This window comes from Ictidomys tridecemlineatus, chromosome 15 (genome assembly GCF_052094955.1).
Source record: "Ictidomys tridecemlineatus isolate mIctTri1 chromosome 15, mIctTri1.hap1, whole genome shotgun sequence".
In the NCBI taxonomy this organism is placed as follows: domain Eukaryota; kingdom Metazoa; phylum Chordata; class Mammalia; order Rodentia; family Sciuridae; genus Ictidomys; species Ictidomys tridecemlineatus.
The window spans coordinates 40,591,129-40,598,968 of record NC_135491.1 but is presented as its reverse complement, the minus strand read 5'-3'; the positions used below and the strand labels follow the sequence as shown (position 1 = coordinate 40,598,968).

Below are 7,840 nucleotides of genomic sequence, written 5' to 3'. Positions count from 1 at the left end.
TTGATGATGTTCATTTCCCTGGGATTTCTCTACCTCTCAGAAGAAAGGGAAAATATCACATCATCATTTAATAACAACTAAGTATATATTTTAAGATTTTTCTCAATATAATGAACAGGGACATGGGAAATCACAATACACAGAACCATTACAAGCTTTAAAAACCTCTTTTATTGTGCCAAACATTGTGTCAAACACCATGTAAATTTCCTCCGATGCTAATAAAGCCTTGCAATGTGGGTGTTAATTATCCTTGTTTTATGAATAAATCAAAGTTCTGAGCTAGTGTGATAGGCAGAGCAAATAAGTGGCAGAACTATAAAAATTGTTTTGTTTTGTTGCAGAGTTAGGCTCGCTATTCTAATTTTAATTTTTGTTCTTTTTAGTTCTAAACACTGAAAGAACTTCCTCTCCTGACTTTAGAACAATGGCAGTATCACTGGCCACAGTCCAAGGTTGGTTCTGATGAATAGTTACAGATACTCAGAGACGAGAGAGAAATGAGTAATTTGGTTTCTGATAAGATGCAACTCTTATTCTCTGCAATCCAACATTGGTGTTTTTTCATGACCTTTTTTGATTGTGCCAAGAGGTTCCTTTGCTACTATGGTGGCTCCATGTCATGAACAGTGATGACTGTGAAGTTTTTTGTTTCACTTGCACTAACCTTGAAGCCACATTTCCAAGGGACCTCTCCCAGAAAAGGTCACTGGCTTGCTCTGTTATCGAATCACTGGCCTATGATTTAAAAAGGCAGGTGGGAAGTCCATGGAATGATAAACTGAATATTTGTAGGAACACAGGGGAGTTAAAAGAGAATTAGGCTTCAAGACCAGGAAATCAAAAACACTATTGATCAGAAGGATAAGTAAGTGGGAGGCAGGAATAGAGAGTGTGTTTTGTTCTCCTTTTCCATCAGAGACACAAATTAAATTTTACAGTGTTGCATCAAATATTTTTAAGGTATTGATTTTGAAAACTGGGCTTGACATTTAAGAAGACAGAAAAGATACAAGGAGAAGAAAAGGGTAGGTAGTGCAGGGATAGGGTCAGTTGATCTTTTATCAACAACCATTTCAGGTCTGTTCATAGGGTATCCCACCCACAAAATGGATATTAAAACAATTTCTGAGCTTTGGATCTTATATGCTTTAGCTCATATATGCTAATATTCTTTGGGAAAACCACAGTGGAACTCAGCAGGTGTTAGATCCTCATTCAGGCCGTGAGATTATGGCTCACTCAAAGGGAAAAAATATTCATCCCAGGAATCAATGCAGTCAGAGCTCCCTCTACCGCCCCTCCTTAATTCTGAACCTCACAGACCCTTCCTGGGAAAAGCTGACAGATTCAGAGGTGAAGCGATTATGGAATTTTCCTGATGCCATCAAAGTAAGAAAACGTGTGGAAAACACATGGTGATGAAATGGCAATTTTTTATGGGCTACACGTTTTAGTAATCACAGAAGGCAGTGAAGTTCTCATATGTTTAAGGACATTTATTATTAAAAATCACACTTAATTTTTAGAAAGAGGTCACAGCTATATATATTTATTGTAATATATATGTGTGTGTGTGTGTGTGTGTGTGTGTCGTGTGTGTCTGTGTGTGTCTTTAAAAATATGTTACCAATTCAAACCACTGTATTCTTTGTATTTATTGGGGGTATTTTAAAGTAAACACATTTTCCTATGCTGCTAACATTTGAGAAAATAAGGAGCACCATTTCCATAATGTAGTCTCTTCCTAATTAGAGGAGAAACATGGGTCATTCGTCTTCATGTGGTATTGTTTTATTTGAGCCCTACTATGTGGCAGGTACCTTAAAGTTGCGTTCAAATATTTATTTCCCAGAAAGCTTGCCTTCCCAATTCCCTGTCTCTCCAGCAAGACATTTTCAATATCTATATCCCCGTTGCTCATGGTTCATAGTCTTATACCCGTAAATTTCTGCCACTGACTGCAGTATTCTAAAGAGCAGCACAGGAAAAGAAATGAGTGTTCATAGGATCTGAGCCAGGGATCCTGACCCTGGGTGGTGCCTTGACATGACCAAGAATTGTTCAAATTAGGCATTGGTTGTTGTACCTGCCTCTAATCCCAGCTCTCTAGAGGCTGAGACAGGGGGATCCAAGTTTGACACCAGCCCAGGCAACATAACAAGCACTGTCTCAAAGTGAAAAGGAAAAAGCTAAGCATGTAGGTCAGGGATAGAATGCTTGACTAGCTTATGTGAAGCCCTGAGCTCTCAATCTCCAATACTGGGGAAAAACTCATATATATATATATATATATATATATATATATATATATATATATAGTGTATATATATATAGTGTGTATATATATATATACATATATATATGTATATATATACATATATAGTATAAAAACATATATATATATAAACTGTTCAGTTTACCTGAAACACTAAAGGAAAGGCAATAAATCAAGATAAGACCAAGGTAATCTTTGGAGCATTGACATGCTGTATTAGAAAATAATGATATTTGTGTTTTTAAGTCTCTGACTCTTATCAAAAAAAGGGAGCAAAAATAATAAAATAAGGAGAAGGATCTAAATGTTTCCTCTCCTCAAAGTGCTTTTAGTTATAAAACATGCACATATGCAAATGACTGTTTATATTTATATGTTTAGTACTAACAACAAATGCTGGTGAAGGTACAGATAAATTGATTAATTCATATTTTACTTATAATGATTTAATTTTTTTTGTTGCATGATAATCACAGAATAGTGGGTTTCATTGTGGTATATCCATACGTGCACATAACATAACATGGTCAAATTTATTCCTCAGTTTTATACACTTGCCTTCCTGACCTCTCTCTCCACATGTCCTTTATCAACCCTACTTCTCTCCCTTTTATTTTTTGACATCTCTTTCTTTATACTTTCCACATTTGAGAGGGAACATATAATCCCTGATTTAATGAGTCTGGCTTAGTTTGTTTAACATTATGCTTTCCTATTCCATCTATTCTCCTGCAAATGACACAATTTCATTCTTCTTTATATCTGAATAAATTCTTCTGTTGACTTGAGCCACATTTTCCTATCTACTCATTTGTTTTGGACAACTACACTTGTTCCGTGACTTGGCTATTGTGAACTGCACTACCTACAAACATGGGAATTCATGTATCCAGAGCATGCTACTTTTAATTCTTTTGGATAAATACTGAGGTGTGTTATAGTTGGATCTTATGGTGGTTCCATTCCTGGTCATTTGAGGAAACAGCAGACAAGTGGACATAGTGGCTGTACTAATTTACATTCCCACCAACTTTACATAAGAGTTCCTTCTTCCTTTATCCCTTCCAGTATTTACTGTCATTTATATTCTTGTTGATTGCCATTATAACTGTAGTGAGATGAAACCTCAGTACAGTTTTGATTTGCATTTCCCTGACATTGAACATTTTTCACATATTTATTGTCTACTTCTCCTTCTTTTGCAATTGTTTTTCTTTTCCATGTGTTGATATGGACATTAGAGACTAAAGACTAAAAGCCTTTTATACATCAAGTTGGATCTTGTTAGGTATAATTATTAGGTCCTTTAAAGTCACCCTGGTAATTCTTACTGACCATAGAAGGAACCCTCACAATGCCATATTGCTTTTCAACTCCAGCTTTCAGAATAACTTGATTTGCATCAAGTGCCCAAGAAAAACAATACATGTCATTCACTCCTCCACATTATCATGTGATTACATGGCCTGGAAACACTGACTATTGAACCACAGTTACAATCACATTTCTATCATTTCTATCATCCCCTAGAAAAGGGAAGAAAAAATTCCCAAGCCATTAGAAAACTTGAATACAAAGGATCAAAGAAGAATAAATAAGTTGTAAAATTAAAAAATACAAAGGCTCAATGCAACAGAGTTGATTTACATAAAGGAACTTTAAATCTAGTCTACATAGAGGGAAACAGTGTTCTTTCACAAGTTCTAATGTTAATAACAGAAGACATGAAAAAGAAGTCCTGCATGAAAATGTTACATTTCACTAGGAAAGAGGCAAGAGGAAAATGAAATTCTTTGGGGAAGAAGAAAAGGCTAAAGAATGTTTGAAATGGGTTCATGTAAATTTAGGATTAAGGATGCACTTAAGACCCAGGATTTATAGCTGAAATTTAAAAAAAAAAATAAAAAAAGAAAAAGAAAAAAAGACAAATGATGGATAAGCAAATACTAGGATCTCAGTGCTGAAAGTTTAACATCACCTGATGTATGTGGGAGTGTCATTAACCACTTAACCTGGACATTGTTCAATTTGTTTTTTGCTAATGGCTGTTTAAATTTGTTTTAATTAGTTATACATGACAGTAGAATGCATTTTGATCCATCATACATACATGGAGTATAACTTCTCCTGATTGCACATGATGTAGAGTTACACAGGTCATATGATGATATATGCACATAGGTTAATAATGTCTGATTTATTCTACTACACTTCCTACGCATATATGATCTCTCCTCCCTTCACTGCCCTCTGTCTAATCCATTGTACCTCTATTCTTCCTTAACTGCACCCCATTATTGTGAATCAGCATCCACACATCAGAGAAAACTTTTGGCCTTTTCTCGTTGTGTTTACCTTCCCCTGGATCCACATCTTCTGTAACAGAGGAAATTTATCCTATTTGGGGGTCAGAAAGAAAGTGTGTTGTCCTTTTCCATGAAATCTGTGTAAAGACTACTATCATCTCTACCTGGACTTTTCATTTTCCTTCAAGAAAATAAATAGGAAAAAGTGACTTTCAAAGAGTGCTTGTTGCGTTTGCTTGAAAAATCTCCTCACATCCTGAAAGCCTTCCTTTGGACATGCTGTTTGCACAAGGCTAATTCAGCAACACAAAATGTATATGTGATTTGCAAAATCTAAATAATAGAAACTGTAATTGCTATTTTAAAAATGTATAGAGTGCAGATTGGATTTGTCATTTAGAAAGTCTGTATAGCTTATATATTGTTGCTTCAGAAATAAAATTATAAAAATTATATTTGTGAATTATACTAACTAAATCTGGCAGTATTTAACCTTAAAGATTTGTTAAATATTCAGTACTGTGAACTCAGAAATGAATTGCAATGTACTATGGAAGAGTTGGGGTAGTTTTGTGGTATGTAAAAATATATATTCTTCTTGGGCTGGGGATGTGGCTCAAATGGTAACACTCGCCTGGCATGTGTAGGGCACTGGGTTTAATCCTCAGCACCACATTAAAAAAATAAATAAAAATAAAGACGTTATGTCCACCAATAACTGAAAAATAAATATTAAAAAAATTTCTCTCTCTCTCTCTCTTAAAAAAATATAATTTCTTCATTGTACTACATGAAAGAGACATTTAAAACACAATGATTATGTAAAAACTTATATTGGAGATATTGCTTTGATTGTGAGTTCTATAAAGCTCATGTGATTATTTTGCATTAAAAACAAGACAGACACCCAAGTGGCTACTGATAATCATCAATTAGTATTCAGGAAATGATCATTTGATAAGTATTACCTCCATATCCTAGGATTTTACAGACTTTGAGAAACAGATTGGATTAAATGAATCTTGGAGTTGCAACAGAGATACCATTCTTAGAAGATACTTTACTATTTTATTGACCTATTTTTACTCATCAATATACACTTGGCTCAGAAATAAAACTCCCCCAAATGAAGACAAACAAGCCAAGACTAAATCAATGCAAAATGTAATAAAGGCATTTTATAATATTGCAAAAGTTAATTATCCAAGGTCTTTCCCTAAAGCATGGAAGAGCTGAGATTTGTGAGACACATCTGGTACCAAGCACTTTTTTGCTACACTGTGCTATTTTCAAACATATTTGTTTCATTATTGTACTAGTATTAACAAAAAAAATGCTTTGGGTTTTTTTTGTTTTGTTTTTAAGTATAAAAAAGTAGAAAATTATATTTTAGTTGACCATCCAAAAACCTTATTTTAGATAAATTGAAAATGAAAAATACATCTAAAAGTTGCAAGAATTAAGAGTATATTAAATACTGCTTACTAAGCCCCAGGGTATTTTAGTCTTATAAACAAAAGAGCTCAATTTTATAAACTGATAATAGTTTTAAACATTATGGATTTTATTGTCACCACTAAAAGTATATGTATTAACTACAGAAGAGAGAAAGCACTTTGGTTTCACAATATCCCTGACTTAGAACACAGACTTCACTTAATCACTTTTCTTATTTGGTGGGGTGGCCTCATTTCTCAGGTATTTTAAAATTAAAAATAAAAATATCAGACACCTAATTGGGAAATAGGCCTTTTATTATTAAAGAAATACAAATGTAATTTTGGTTGCCTTGAAATGGTGAAAGATGCTTCTTAAAGTTTTGTTCAATGTTATGATGGAGGAAAAGGGAACTCATTGAAATTTTTTGTGTTATTTCCAGTTTGAATGGAATTGACAATAAGCCAGGCTTCTCTAGAAGGCATGGAGTGATCCATATTGGTTGGAAAAGATGTAGAGGGGAGGGATATCTGGTTTCCATGGTGATCCAATCCATTTTCTTGGCTCATTAAGATTTTGAGCTATAGTCAGTATTTAGAACTGCAACCAAATATACTTTTTACATATCATTTTTTTAAAAGTCGAAAAAAGCAACTTGGACTCATAAATATCTGTAGTACTAAGCCTTTGTACCTGGGGACAGTCAACACTATCATTTAATAAGGCCAACACTTGGAATTCTTCAGACTTGTTTATTCTTTTCTTTTTTTGCTTAACCATTATTGAATCACTGTTTCAGAAAATTTTCGTGGTATAATAGGATAATTTTGTTCATTTAAGTCAATATGTTTCTGGATAATTTGCTATGCATCAATTGCTATTCAGAATACTGACTAGTATTCTAGTATTCTACACTGACTCCTGAACTACTTTATTTACAAAGCCTTAAATCTTGATAAAGTCTCTAAATGCTGCAGCAGTTGGTAGATTTGCTTGTAATAATTCTAAAAAAAAAATGCCTTTAAAGTAGATTCAAATACAGAATGTCCTCAACTTATGGTTTTACTTATGAGGTTTTTGATTTTCTGTGGGGATGTGGTACATGTCCAGTAAAACCCATACTTTGCATTTCAAATTTTGATCCTTTCCTGGGTTAGTAATGCATGCTATAATACTCTCGTGATGCTCACAGGGGCAGAGAGCTTTCACTGCCAGTCTGCCAAAGGACCATTAGGGAAACAACTGACACTCTATGTTGTATTGTGCTGTTAAGATCTGATATGTGGTATTGTATGAAAGGAGATAAGGTTAGCATTCCCCTTGACAAGGATGGAAGAGGTTCTCGAGCAAGACAACACACATCCGATTAAGGCACGCCACAAACTTCATGGCATCAAACCATCATTTTTCAACATGTTCAACATTTCTAGCAATTAAAGAAATGCAAATCAAAACTACTATAAGATTTTATCTCATTCCAGTTATAATGGCAGCTATTAAGAATATAAACAATAGTAAGTGCTGGGAGGATGTGGAGAAAAAGACACACTCATACATTGCTGGTGGGACTGCAAATTGGTGCAGCCAAGATGGAAAGCAACATGCAGATTCCCTCAAAAACTGGGAATGGAACCACCACTTGATCAAGCTATCTCACTCATCGGTCTATACCCAAAGGACTTAAAACCAGCATACTACAGGGATGCAGCCACATCAATGTTTATAGCAGCACAATACATTATAGCTAAACTGTGGAACCAACATAGATGCCCTTCAGTAGATGAATGGATAAAGAAAATGTGGTATATACACACAATGT

At 34.4% G+C, this 7,840-nt stretch overlaps 1 non-coding gene across 1 annotated transcript; it reads left to right on the top strand.

The window, feature by feature from the left end:
* The first annotated feature begins 7,306 nt into the window (after window positions 1-7,306).
* On the top strand, window positions 7,307-7,431 carry LOC120888205 (U6atac minor spliceosomal RNA). Its single transcript, XR_005731703.1, has one exon. It is a non-coding gene; the product is annotated as a U6atac minor spliceosomal RNA (small nuclear RNA).
* Window positions 7,432-7,840: the final 409 nt, after the last annotated feature.